Raw genomic sequence first — 14,328 nt, 5'->3', positions numbered from 1 at the left:
ATTCTCAGTTGCCAGTGCTGTGTGGTGAAAAAGTTGGCGCGGCGGTTGCGGCCCACCCCAATTCCGCAGTTTATAGTTTTTCCCGTAGAAAACAATACATTATTCTTATATTAAACTTAACCATTCGGGGGGGGGGGGAGGGGAGTATCAACGTGGACTATCGTTAATACGGTTAATTTACCACAAGTCTCATTGCAAAAAATAGCACGACCTGTGGTAAACTTAACCCATCTCTCACCAAGGATTTGTATCCTTTATAATGACTATGTGATTTGGGGGAATTCATCCGGCCGCAGAATTAAACTAAACTCTTCCCATCTGTCCAGTGGGAGGAAAATTGTGCAGAACCTGCCCTCTTTTTAAAAAGTTTGGATTTCAGAGGTGTAATGAAAGATTGGTAAGAAACGCACGTAATAGATCCACTTTGAAAATACTTAGGTTTAAATAAAATATTCTATATGTGCTCCATCCCATAATATTTGTCTGTCTGGCTTAAAAAAAAAATAAATTCTAAAAGAGGTGATAAGGCATAGGCACACGTCGTTCCAAGAATCAAGAAAAAGCTTTTGCTAGCTGGTAATGACCTATGAAGTTCACTATTCGAGGACAGAAACTGAAGTCAGACATAAGCTGTGATTTCGGCTCGTGCACTCTATTCTTGCAGCAACAGCGTCAACTTGTGGTGAGATATTATATTGCTAAAAACAAACAATGAAATCTCGCAAAATATTTTTAAACTAAATAATACAAAGCTTTTAGTATTTTACCATTGAAACTTCTGTTTGAATTCTATTCATGTTTATTATTATTTGAAACTGTTAGCTGCATGTAGGTAGCACTCATTTATATGGTAAGTATAGAATAGGATCGTTATGAGCACAAGCTTCATAGGTAAATGAATTATTGTTCTGTATATCGTTTACCCTAAGGCTAACAAACCGATTGAAGTTCATCTTTCCTAAAGGGCCCTCTCACCACTAATTGCATTCTGAGAGAGAAAAATTATTGGGGTAATGAATGAAATAATGCAAAGTGGTTTTGAACATCAAAATTGGAAAAGGGTGATCAAATTCATCCTGCTGTTAATTGAATACAACCTTTGTGTGTGCATTCAGCAAACTACAAATTATTTGTTGAAGATTTATTTATTTTTTTTAAATTGCTGTTTATATATTGCACAATAGAAAGATCACATACAATTCAAAATCTAGACAAGTAGGCCATTACCAGATTTCAAATCAACAATTAACATTATTTCTATTTGAACCACAGGCTACATCTATAGTACTCTGTTCAAGAACTCTCCAAACAATGTGTTTAGTAGTGGGTTATTTTATGAAAACTTTACATATTTAACATTTTAACCATTGATTTTGATAACCATTCAGGGTTATTTTTACTAAGCTGTGCTAGCGTTTTTAGCGCACACAGCATTTTACCGTGCGCTACATGGCTAGACCTAACGCCAGCTCAATGCTGGCATTGTCTAGCGCATGCGGCATTTTAGCGTGCGCTATTCCGCATGTTAATGCCCTAACGCAGCTTCATAAAAGGAGCCCTCATTTTTTGAGAGTTGTAAGTAGGAGGTTGAAAAGTCATCCAAATGCACACCATTTTGTTGTTTGTTCCATCACCTGTCAAAATCACATGGTCCTTTCTTCAGATGTCATATGTTTAAAAGCTATCACAGCCTATAAAGACTTCAAGACCTGTATACTCTGAAGATGTTTTGAATAGGCCAGTATGGGTAAAGGCTGTGGTGAATAAGTTGGGGCTCATTTTCAAAGCACCATAGGCACATAAAAACCATAGGTTTCTTTGGTATTTGTGTATGTGTCTAAGCATTTTTTTTTTATATATATTTTTATTCATTTTTAAACTTTCAACAAGTGATTTATAATACAATCATATACACTCTATTATCAAAAATTATTCCTGACTTCGCAAAAGCCACAGCAGAGAAAAGAAAAAAAATTCCTACAGCCAAGACCTAAATTAAAAGAGTTAGGAGGACGGTATGGTCTCATATATCCTGCCACAATGAGAATTTCATTGGATAATAAAACCTGCCAATTTGAAGAACCAGAAGAACTAACAGAACTAAGCATTTTGAAAATGAGCCTCCTAGGTCTCTTTCCTCATATTGTTATATTTTATTCCAAAATTTGTAGAGTTTTTTGTGACTTAATTCCTCTGTCCTTTAGTTATTAATAGCACATGCATGTCATTTGTAGATTGTATCAACCATGTGGGTCTTCATGTACTGTCGTGAAGAGGGGCATTTTCAAAAGCACATCCAGTCAGAATAGAGAATAAAATAAAGTGTTTAACAATACTAAAATATATGAAGGGCAGGTTGGTAGAACTACAATGTTTATAAGAAAGAAAGGAAGGGGTAAAAAAAAACAAGGGAATGTGCCTGGCTCAGGCACCCGCCTCTGCATTCTCCTTTAGTGAAATGCTTCTTCAAATAAAAAGGTTTTAAAATCAATCTTAAACTTTTTGAGATTTATTTGATGCCGTAACGTTTTAGGTAGGGAATTCCAAGTTTAGGTCCATGTACCATGAAGGACAAACTACACATGTGCTTGTGTACTATTTCTTTGTATGTGGGAATCACAAGTTGTCTTTGATCTGCAAAATCTGAGTGCTCGGAGTGGTGAGGATGAGATCAAAAGGTTTATTTTGCTAAGAATTTCAATAAAGCACAGTTACTTACTGTAACAGGTGTTATCCAGGGACAGCAGGCAGATATTCTTAACGTATGGGTGACGTCACCGACGGAGCCCCGGTACGGACACTTTTAACTAGAAAGTTCTAGTCGACCGCACCGCGCATGCGCGGGTGCCTTCCTGCTCGACGGAGGAGAGCGTGGTCCCCAGTTAAGATAAGCCAGCTAAGAAGCCAACCCGGGGAGGAGGGCGGGTTCTAAGAATATCTGCCTGCTGTCCCTGGATAACACCTGTTACGGTAAGTAACTGTGCTTTATCCCAGGACAAGCAGGCAGCATATTCTTAACGTATGGGTGACCTCCAAGCTAACAGAGGGGGAGGAGGGATGGTTGGCCATTATGAAAATAAATTTTGTAATACAGATTGGCCGAAAAGTCCATCCCGTCTGGAGAAAGCATCCAGACAGTAGTGAGTAGTGAACGTGTGAACTGAGGACCAAGTGGCAGCCTTGCAGATTTCCTCGATGGGCGTGGAGCGGAGGAAAGCCACAGAAGCAGCCATAGCTCTGACCCTGTGGGCCGTGACAGCACCTTCCAGTGAGAGACCGGCCCGAGCATAACAGAACGCAATGCAGGCAGCAAGTCAGTTGGAAAGCGTCCGTTTAGAGACAGGACAACCTAGACGGTTAGGATCGAAGGTCAGAAAGAGCTGAGGAGACGAGCGGTGAGCCCTGGTACGGTCAAGGTAGTAAGCAAGGGCACGCTTACAGTCCAGCGTGTGCAATGCCTGTTCCCCAGGATGAGAATGGGGTTTAGGGAAAAAGACAGGTAACACAATGGACTGGTTGAGATGAAAGTCCGAGACCACCTTGAGGAGGAATTTCGGATGGGTACGCAGAACCACCTTGTCATGGTGAAAAACAGTGAAAGGTGGGTCGGCAACCAGTGCATGCAGCTCACTAACCCTCCTGGCAGAGGTGATGGCAATGAGGAAAAGCACCTTCCACGTCAGGAATTTGAGTGAAGTGGTGGCAAGAGGCTCAAACGGAGGCTTCATGAGGGCTGATAAAACCACATTCAGGTCCCAGACGACTGGAGGAGGCTTCAGAGGTGGTTTGACATTGAAGAGGCCTCTCATGAACTGGGAAACCAGGGGATGAGCCGTACGTGGTTTTCCGAGGATAGGCTCATGAAACGCAGTGATGGCACTGAGGTGGACTCTGATTGAGGTGGACTTGAGGCCAGCATCGGATAGAGAGAGCAAATAGTCCAGTACAGTTTCCACCGCCAATGAGGTGGGATCGTGATGATGAAGCAGACACCAAGAGGAGAACCGGGTCCACTTCTGGTGGTAACATTGGAGGGTGGCCGGTTTCCTGGAGGCATCCAGAATATGACGGGCAGGCTGAGACAGATTCCCTGGAGAGGTCAGCCCGAGAGAAACCAAGCTGTCAGGTGGAGCGAGGACAGATTGGGATGTAGTAGAGACTGATGCTGCTGTGTAAGTAGAGTAGGAAACACAGGAAGAGGAATGGGCTCCCTGGAGCTGAGCTGGAGCAGGAGGGAGAACCAGTGTTGACGAGGCCACCGAGGGGCGATGAGAATCATGGTGGCTCTGTCCCTGCGGAGTTTGAATAGCGTCCGCAACATCAGAGGCAGTGGAGGAAAGGCATAGAGGAACCGACCCGTTCTGTCGAGCAGGAATGCATCCGGGGCCAGACGATGAGGAGAGAAGAGTCTGGAACAGAACTGGGGCAGCTGATGGGTGTGAGGAGCTGCAAAGAGGACCACCTGAGGAGTGCCCCAGCGAGCAAAGATGGAGTGGAGTGTGGGAGGATCCAGAGTCCACTCGTGAGGTTGAAGGATGCGGCTGAGGTTGTCGGCCAGGGAGTTTCTGTTCGCCCTGGATATAGACAGCCTTGAGGAAGAGACTGTGGGCCATGGCCCAGGTCCAGATGCGGATGGCCTCCTGACAGAGGAGGGGAGATCCGGTGCCGCCTTGCTTGTTTATGGCGACTTGGTTGTCTGTGCACAGGAGAAGAACCTGAGGATAGAGAAGGTGCTGGAAGGCTTTGAGAGCATAGAACATGGCTCTGAGTTCCAGGAAGTTGATATGATGTTGACGCTCCTGAGGGGTCCAGAGTCCCTGGGTGCGAAGATCTCCCAGGTGAGCTCCCCACGCATAAGGGGAGGCATCCGTGGTTATGATCGTAGACTGAGGTAGAGGCTTGGCAGGCTGATGAGATTGGGAGCGAGCCTGAGTTTGCTGTTGCTGACGAGGTCGGTGAGATTGTTGTGGAGGTGGGTGAAGGGGTCTGGCTGAGAATCTGCGTTGGTATGAAGACTGCTGTCTATAGGGGCGAGCAGGCGGAGTCTTCTTTTTCGGTTTGATGAGAGTATCCCACCTGGTCTCGTGAGCAGAGAGTTTCTGGGTGGTGGAGTCTAGGGACTCTCCGAAAAGTTCATCACCAAGACAAGGTGCGTTAGCTAGGCGGTCTTGGTGGTTAACATCGAGGTCGGAAACTCTCAGCCAGGCCAGGCGTCTCATGGCAACCGCCATGGCCGAAGCTCGAGAGGTGAGCTCAAAAGAATCATAAATAGAGCGCACCATGAATTTTCGGAGTTGGAGCAGACTGGAAATGTGTTGTTGAAAAAGAGGGACCTTACGTTCAGGAAGGTACTTTTGTAATAAAGAGAGTTGTTGAACCAGATGCTTCATGTAGAAGGAGAAGTGAAAGGTGTAATTATTGGCTCTGTTTGCAAGCATTGAATTTTGATAAAGGCGCTTGCCAAATTTATCCATCGTTTTGCCCTCTCTGCCAGGAGGGGTAGAAGCATAAATACTGGATCCCTGGGTTTTCTTCAAGGTGGACTCGACAAGAAGAGATTCATGGGGTAGTTGGGGTTTGTCAAACCCCGGGATAGGGATGACCCTGTAGAGACTATCCAGTTTTCTAGGGGCCCCCGGTACCGAGAGAGGGTTCTCCCAATTCTTGTAGAAAGTTTCCCGTAAGATGTCGTGTAGAAATCCTTTGGGGGGTTGCTCGAAGTCTAGGGAATCTAAGAAAGCCTGTGACTTCTTAGAGTCAGATTCTAATGGGAGAGAGAGAGCCGCAGACATTTCCCGAAGAAATTTGGTGAACGAGGATTGTTCAGGCTTGGAACCGGTATCGATTGTGGAGGGCTCCTTGTCGGTTGAAGAAGCCTCATCATCGGTACCGGGTTGGGATTCTTCCCAGAGGTCCGGGTCCCTGACGTCGGTGTGTATCGGACGGGACGGTGGTGTGGATGGTTCTGCGTGGCGAGTCTTAGAGAGAGATTTGCCAGAACGCATGGAGACGGTACCGGGAGAAGAAGAGCGGTGCCGGTCTCGGTCTCGGGGGGCTTGGTGACGTTCCCGATGTCGGAGAGGCTCGGCATCAGAGTGGAGTTGTACGAGAGGGTTGATGGGTTCCGCCGCGAGCACCGGCATGGAGATGTTTAATGGTACCGATGGAGTCGACTCCGGTGGTATGGTGCGAGGCTCGGGCTGGTCCGGTACTGGAAGGAGCGGGGCCAATATAGATGGCAACAGTTTTTGTAGTTGCTGCTGTAGCTGCTCCTGTAATTGAGTTTGGAGTATGGCCGCAATGCGGTCGTCCAGAGGAGGCACCGGTACCGTTTTTTTCTTTTTCGGTACCATAGGTACTGCTCTACGCCCCGGTGATGAGGAGGCTGATGACGAGGCACTCACCGAAATCGGGGCGGAGCGTTTCCGGGGGCGGTTGGATGCCGGGAGGACCGGTGTCGCCGCCGTGGCAGGAGGGCGCTCAAGGGAAGTGGAAGGCTTCTTAGCCGGCTTACCTGACGCCATCGACCCCGAGGAAGGATCAGGCGGTATGGAGGTAGTCGGTGCCGATTTTGTCGGCGCCGTCGATGGTGTGGCAGACTCCATGGCAGATCCGGTACCAAAAAGGATGTTCTGCTGGATCTGCCTATTCTTTAACGTACGTTTTTTAAGAGTAGCACAGCGGGTGCAGGTGTCAGCCCGATGTTCTGGACCCAGGCACTGTAAGCACCAATTGTGCGGGTCAGTGAGAGAGATCGGGCATGCACACCGCTGGCACTTCTTAAAACCCGGCTGAGAGGGCATGAATGGAAAGACGGCCTCCGCAAAATCAAACCCGGAGGCTTGTATGTTGGCAACAGGCCCCGCCGGGGCCGGCCAGAAAAATAAAGGAAAAGACAAATTAAAGAATTTTTTTTTTTTTTTTTTTTAGACGAAAAAAGAGACCCGAAGGGAAAAAAAGCAAAAAGGAAGAAAAATACGCGAGCGGGAAGGCAAAGTAGGATATTTCAACAGCCGTTGAAAGCACATGCGTCTTCTTCGCTCCGCGGAAACGAAGAAACTGGGGACCACGCTCTCCTCCGTCGAGCGGGAAGGCACCCGCGCATGCGCGGTGCGGTCGACTAGAACTTTCTAGTTAAAAGTGTCCGTACCGGGGCTCCGTCGGTGACGTCACCCATACGTTAAGAATATGCTGCCTGCTTGTCCTGGGATAATACCTGAACTGTAATAAAGTTTCACTTTCAGGGGAGAGGGAGGGGAACAGCAACTGTTCGCTTGGCGTTTAAGGAAGTGTCATGTCTTTATCCCTCCAGTAGTCAGTCAGGGCACCTTTTTGTATCTGGACTAACTTAGGATGTATTTCTTTTTAGACTTGGAAATTTCTTCTAGCTCAGTAATTGCTGCTAGATGTCCTAATTGTGGGCCCTCTAGTCACGCCCATAATATGCCCCCTTTCTCTTTGGATGTCCTGTAGTATTGAACATCTCTTTTCTGTCTTTTCAAAATTGAGATTTGGATGTTTCAAGCACATGGGCATCCATTTGAGCATTTTGAGATGTCCAAATAGTTTGGAAATAAGCTCCATACTGTGTTGCTATGATGTCTATGTAGGATTCTTATAAAGATGAACACAGTAGTGTCCCAATATATGAGCAGTAATTACAATAGTTGAGTGTAGCTAAATAAGGGGAGCCTTAAATAATTTTTTTAATTTGTTTTAAAAATTTCTATTCCACTTCAAACCTAAGCAGAGCACATCTAAAATGTTAAATTTGTGAATTTTTAATATTAATAACATTTAACAAACATTATTATCCCCCCCCCCACACACACACTTTTTACGAAGCTGCAGAGCCAGATTAAAGGAAAGGCCCAGTAGGCATGGGCCTAGGGCCCGAAATGGTCAGGGGGTCCCGTCCGTGTGATGCTTTAGGGTCTCACCCTTGCTAGATTCGCCGGCAGCAGCATCGTCATTGTCCTGGGCCCCAACCTGACCTGACTTTCCTATCTCTCCCTTCCTCCCATCGCGAGACTCTAAATAGCACCACAGACTCTAAATAGCTTCACGGCTTTCTCCTACTGGCAATTCCCTCTCGCACATCACTGATTGATATCTGGCAGAATTCTGTGCAAGAAAATTAAAAATTCTGCACACAAAATTAGCAAATTCTATAAGTTTTTTTGTCAAAATTTTAAATATTTTTGCTAATTATTATCCATATTCCATTTAAACAGTTAAAATCTAATCTAATCTAATCTAAACCTTAAGTTTATATACCGCATCATCTCCATGAGTATGGAGCTCGACACGGTTTTTCTTCTACCTTTGTTGTCTGGATGTGTTATTTTTCCATAATGTTGGTTCCAGGTTCTTTTTTCTGCTTTCCTATTGTCTGCTAATTCTCCTTCAAGTGGCTGCTATCTATTTGTCTTTTCAACTCTTTCCTGTCTATTCCCTCACTACATCTTCCTCAGACATATTGATTATTCCTTTTTAGCTCTTTTCTGCCTCTTTCTTACCCTTCTCCTCTTTTGCACTTTTCAGCAACCTATCAAAATTCCATTTTCTCTCCTATTCCCATCTCATTCTTTCCTCAGCCCTCCATTCCCTTTCATCTTCAATGTACCTCTGTTACCTTTCTATACCCTCTGTTGTATCTATCCCCTTATCCATTTCCTTGCCACCCTCTCCTGCCCCTCAGGGTTCTACCATTCTCAGCATCTTCCTTCCTCCACCCTTATAGCCCAGCATCTCCTCCCCACCCTTGAAGCCTGACATCTCCCTATCTCTTCCCTGCTGCATTCTTCCACTCTCTTCCCTTACTCCCATTTCCAGGCATCACTCCATTCTGCTCCTGGATCTAATATCGCCCTGTATCTCCCTCTCATCTACCCTAACATCTTTCTCTCTCCCCCTTCCTTGTGCCCTATGTCAAATCTCTCCATCCCCCTCAATGCACCATCTTTCCTTTTCTCCCTTCCATTATGTGCAATTTCATCCTCTCCCCTCACCATGCATGTCTCCCTCTTCTCTCCTTCTTCTCACCATCCCCTTCCACTATGCCACCAACTTTCCTTCCTCTTACACCTTCCCTCCACCTGTGCTACCAGCTTTCCTTCCTCTTCCTTCCCCCTGTGCCACCAACTTTCCTTCCTGAAGTTCCTTTCATCCTTCCCCCCCTCTATGCCACCAACTTTCCTTCCACTCCTCCTCTGTATTTCGTTTGCTTCTTCAGATTGCGGTGACTCTCTCATGCTGTCTGCCGCTAACCCGGAAGACTTGCCTTGGAGAGACTTCTGGGTTGGCGGCAGGCAGCGTGTGGGAATTACTGTCAATACCACAACACAGCTGGCAGGGTGAGATTCTGCACGGGAAAAGGGAATTCCATTCCTCCCTCCCATCCCCCTATACAACACTTCCCAATTGACCCCCCTCCCCGTCAGACCTCAACTTTTGGGCCTCCTATAAATACTAGCAGCGGTGAACAGGCTGCTCCTGGCCTGCCCGCCAGGGCTTCCCTCTGCTGTGTCAACAGTGATTTCATCAGTGATGCATCAGAGTGAAGGCCCGGCGGGCAGGCCAGGAGCAGCCTGTCCACTGCTGCTGCTTTAGGAGACCCCGAGGAGAAACAGTACTGGGCCCGCAACAAGCTCCTTCCTCACATAGCTAGAGTAACAAAAGGTAATTTTGTACCTCCGCCAAGAATCTGCAATATTTCGCCCCTCTTCTAAATGTTCAGGACTCACTAAATCGACTGAGTCCGATTTTTTTAAAGGAAACAATTTGAATCGATTTGAATCAATTCACCAAAGTGAATCGGGCAGCACTATTATCCACCTGTCCTCAGTATAACCTATACCCACTACCTTGCCTCTTAGAAATTAAAGAAAAAGCCGAGAAATGGGGGCCTTGATGGTTAGGATGGATTTCTATGCAATCTGAATTACACATGGTATATTTTGCTTGTACTGTTGCCTTAAGATATGGCTACATTTAAATTTGAGGTGGTGGAGTCATCTCAAGATGAATGAAGATTGACTGCTTCATTCTGATTTGCATTTGACCTTTTGATTTCAGATTATCTTCAAAAGTCATGTAATTTATGTATTTGAACTGCATGCATAAACTGGTGTATGCAGCTTTGTACAAGATATAGATATAATAGTACAAGATAAGACTTTAAAGTTTATTATGTTTAACAATTGCATACAAGAAAAAGCATCTTGTCCAGAATAATACATTAAAAATCTAATAACTTTTACACAAATAAAAGCTAAGGGCTCCCTTTACTAAATGGCACTAGAGGTTTTTAGTGCAAGCCGGCAAGGTAAATGCTCTGATGATCATACAATTCCTATGAGCATCGGAACATTTACCTCTCCAGCCCTCGTTAAAATCATTTAGCGCCATTTAGTAAAACCCAACATATATCAGTGTTTTTAAAGTCCACAATTGTTGAAAAAAGATCCACTCACTATTTTATAATAATAATAATAGTTTATTCTTATATACCGCCATACCCAACGAGTTCAAGGCGGTTTACATCAAATTAGATTAGGATCTGCATAGACGGGCAGATTTACAATTATTTATCAGAATTACAGCTTTAATCGAACAAGACAGAGGATGTAGAAAGTAGGGAAAAAGGGAAGGCCTCATGAGGGAGGCGGAGTGGGGAGGCGGGGAGTTATTGTCAGGGGGGGGGGGACAATTCGGGTCTTGTTTGCTGAATAGGTAGTTTTAAGTAGTTTTCTAAAGCTAAGGTAAGTGGGGGCCTCGAGTATCATTTGTGCTAGCCATGGGTTCAGCTTAGCTGCTTGGAAGGCGAAAGTTTTGTCCAGGAATCTTTTTATGTGTAAATCTCTTTATTAAGCAATGACAACAGCAGGTATAACCGTAACAGAAAACAAGGGTTACAATACCAACCAACTGCCGTGGAGGACTGGACTCCGATGTCCTCCACGATCCAGAGCAATATATCAACCCCCCCCGGACAGAACCCCACCCTCCCCCCTTCCCCCCCACCCCCACCATGAAAAATATACCCCAACACCCAAACAGAGGGAGGAGATACGTCAAATAGAGATATGCCATTACATCTGGAGTCTATTCAGGATATGGCTACGACTCGCAGGGGACAAAATGTTCAAGTAGGGAGTCCAAGTGTTGCTAAAGTCTCTGCTCCGGCGACGAGAAGAACAGGCCAAACGGGCCTCCCAGCCCATAAGTTCATGAAGTCGATTCCGCCAAAGCCAAAAGGAAGGGGGCTCAGGAGAGAGCCAACAACATAAGATACATTTCTTCCCCAAAATGAAACACTTACTAAGAAACAGTTTTTCTGAAGAAGTTTACACAGAGAAGAGAGAAAAATGAGCAAATAACATAGGAAGCACCAGGACAGGCACGGGAACCTGCAATAGGTCCTGTAAGAAGGAAGCCAGCGCCTTCCAAAAGGCCTGAATCCCCACACAACTCCAAATACCATGAAAGTAAGAGTTAACCTCCACAGAACAACAGACACAGAGTTGAGAGTCAGTACAGCCCATATAGTACGCCTGACTTTGGGAAACATAAGCTCGCAGGACTGTGCGATAGTGACATTCGCGCAATTCAGCACTATAAACCAGTCTAGCTGTACTCTTCAACACCTTTAACAAAAAAGTGCCCCCCAAATCCCTGCCCAAATCACGCTGCCAAACGTCCAAAACCCCGGGAAAAACCCTAGGCGGGCGAAGGGCCATAATCTTGCTATGAAAATATGAAATCGAGACCCTAGTGTCTTGCTCAGCTGTCAAAAAAGCACAGAGACGGATCCCAAAGTCCTCACCCAGGGAGCCCCCTGGGAGAGAGCTCACATAATGCTTTAGTTGACAATAAGCAAAAGGAAGGCCAAGCCCCGGAATCCCCCTCCTCTCTAAAGCCTCACAAGAAAGAAGGGTCCCATCAGCTTGCAGAACATGCCATAAGAGCTCCACTCCCCCAGCCCGCCAGCGACCAAAAATGGATGGGCCCACCCCCGGAGGGAAAGCTAAGTTCCCAACCAATGGCAAAAATACACTAATATGGGAATCCTGATTCCACAACCCAAGAATCTGATGCCACACTATCCACAAAGACCTAAAAAGAATACTCTGTTTACAGGGACTCGGCAACTTGGAGAGAGGGGCATGAAGAAGATACAAAAGATGAAGAGGATAAAAATAATCCCGCTCCAGGGAAAGATCAGTATAAAAAGAGGTGCCCAACACCCAATCACTGACATGACGTAATAAGCAAGCCTGATTATAAACCCGGATGTCAGGCATCCCCAAACCGCCCCTGGTAGTCGGTCCAACTAACAAAGACCAGCGCATTTTGGGCCTCCGCCCCCCCCCAACAGAACCGAGATAGCAATGAAGCCAATGTCTTAACATCTCTCTGCAACAAAGAGAGGGGAAGAGTCTGGAGAACATAAAGCCATTTCGGGAATACAACCATATGAAATAAATGTATTCTACCCAACAGGGAAAGCGGCAGATGTTGCCATTTGACGAACAGCAATTTAGTGTCTGCGAGAAGTTTATCGATATTAAGTCGATACAATCGGGGAAGATTCATAGTCAGCCAGATCCCCAAGTAGCGAAACGAGGAGTCTGCCCAGCGCAATGGGAATTTACCCCCCCCTCAATGCTGCCGAAGTTGGTCCGAAGATGCCAAAGCCTCCGACTTTGATAGATTTAGAGCAAAGCCCGAGAAATCTCCATATTCCCGCAAGCTCTCCAACAATGCGGGCAAGGAGCACTGGGGGTCCGTTAAAAACACCAGGAGATCATCTGCAAATGCTGCAAGTTTAAAGTGAGAAGCACCCAGTGCCAAGCCACGAACATCCACATTAGCCTGGAGCTCACGAAGCAGGGGGTCTAAAGAAAGCACGAACAAGAGCGGCGACAGGGGGCAGCCCTGCCGAGTTCCACGCCGAATATTAAAAAGACTAGAAAAAGCCCCATTGACAGAGAGCAGCGCAGCCGGATCACTATATAACGCCTGAATCGCACCAAAAAAGGGACCCAGGCCATACATCCGAAGCACCGCAAAAAGATAACCCCAATGCACTCGGTCAAAGGCCTTCTCGGCGTCAAAACTAATAAGCAGGGACGGGGTATCCTCTGCTCCTGCACGCTCCAGAGCCAACAAGATGCGTTGAATGTTCTTAGCCACCGGTCGATCCCTCACAAAGCCCACTTGAGAGTCTTGAATCACCGAGGGCAACACCCGCGCCAAACGCGTAGCCAAAATTTTTGCCATGAGCTTCGCCTCAAAATTCAACAGAGAGATAGGCCTATACGAGTCAGGTAAATGAGGGTCTTTCCCAGGTTTCAGAAAGACAATTGTCCAGGAATCTTTTAAGGTGACAAAGTTTGAGCGAGGGGAAGGCGAACAACTGAATACGACGGGATTTCTTGTTGGTGCGATAGAGGTTGAAGTGGGGGTTGATGTAACTTGGTGAAGAACCATTTACAGCCTTGTAGCAGAAGCATGCGAATTTAAAAAGGACTCTAGACTCGAATGGCAGCCAGTGAAGTTGGTAATAGAAAGGGGTGACGTGTTCCCATTTCTTTAGGCCAAAGATGAGGCGCACGGCGGTATTTTGGATTATTTTTAGTCTCCTGGTTGTTTTCTTCATGGCGTTAAGGTATATGATGTTGCAATAATCTAGAATGCTGAGGATGGAGGATTGTACAAGAAGGTGGAAAGAAGTGTCATTGAAGTATTTTTTTATGGTGCGAAGTTTCCAAAGTACAGAGAAGCTTTTCCTGACGATTTTAGAAAAATCCCAAAAGAAAAATTGGCTGGGTAAATAGCAGTGGATGTCCCATGCAAAGCCTTGTTTTACAATATTGGGGTAGATTATTTTGGTGAGTCGTAGGCAATTTCATTATATGCTATTGTAATTTGCTTCAATTTAATGAAAATATAATTTGCTCCCTTTTATACTTACCGTTCTCCCCCTTTAATGAAGCCACATTAGGGTTTTTTATCGCCCGCCATGGCAGTTAAAGCTCTGAAGCTCAAAGAATTCCTGTGAGCCTTGGAGCTTTTACTGCCATGGCCTGCAATAAAAAACCCTAATGCGGCTTCATTAAAAGGAGGGAGGAGGAGGGGGTTAATCACACATTTGCATGGAAAATGCAACCAATAAAATGCTCTGAGCTAAAGAAATCCAGGGTACAAGATAAGAAATTCCTTTCTTTTAACCTGTGTGACCTTAGATACATCAGAAAACATTTTAGAAAGATCAATTCATCCTTATGTTTGGAAATAAAATTTCAAGAGGCGATCTCTTATCAG

General features: G+C 45.6%; 1 protein-coding gene across 5 annotated transcripts in view; it reads left to right on the top strand.

Annotated features, from left to right (window-relative positions):
- The window catches only part of ALCAM (activated leukocyte cell adhesion molecule), a 192,325-nt gene that overhangs the window by 2,609 nt on the left and 175,388 nt on the right, over positions 1-14,328 (top strand). The window contains exon 1 of one of the 5 annotated variants that reach the window (XM_033941488.1): positions 227-682. The exons of the other annotated variants lie outside the window; for them this stretch is intronic. The gene's annotated coding sequence lies outside the window, so the exon portion shown is untranslated. Of the gene's footprint in view, positions 1-226; positions 683-14,328 lie in introns of those variants that run through there. 5 annotated transcript variants of the gene reach the window in all.

Source organism: Geotrypetes seraphini, chromosome 4, assembly GCF_902459505.1.
Source record: "Geotrypetes seraphini chromosome 4, aGeoSer1.1, whole genome shotgun sequence".
Taxonomy (NCBI): domain Eukaryota; kingdom Metazoa; phylum Chordata; class Amphibia; order Gymnophiona; family Dermophiidae; genus Geotrypetes; species Geotrypetes seraphini.
Note: the sequence above shows the minus strand (reverse complement) of the source record. Positions and strands in the feature narration are given on the sequence as shown.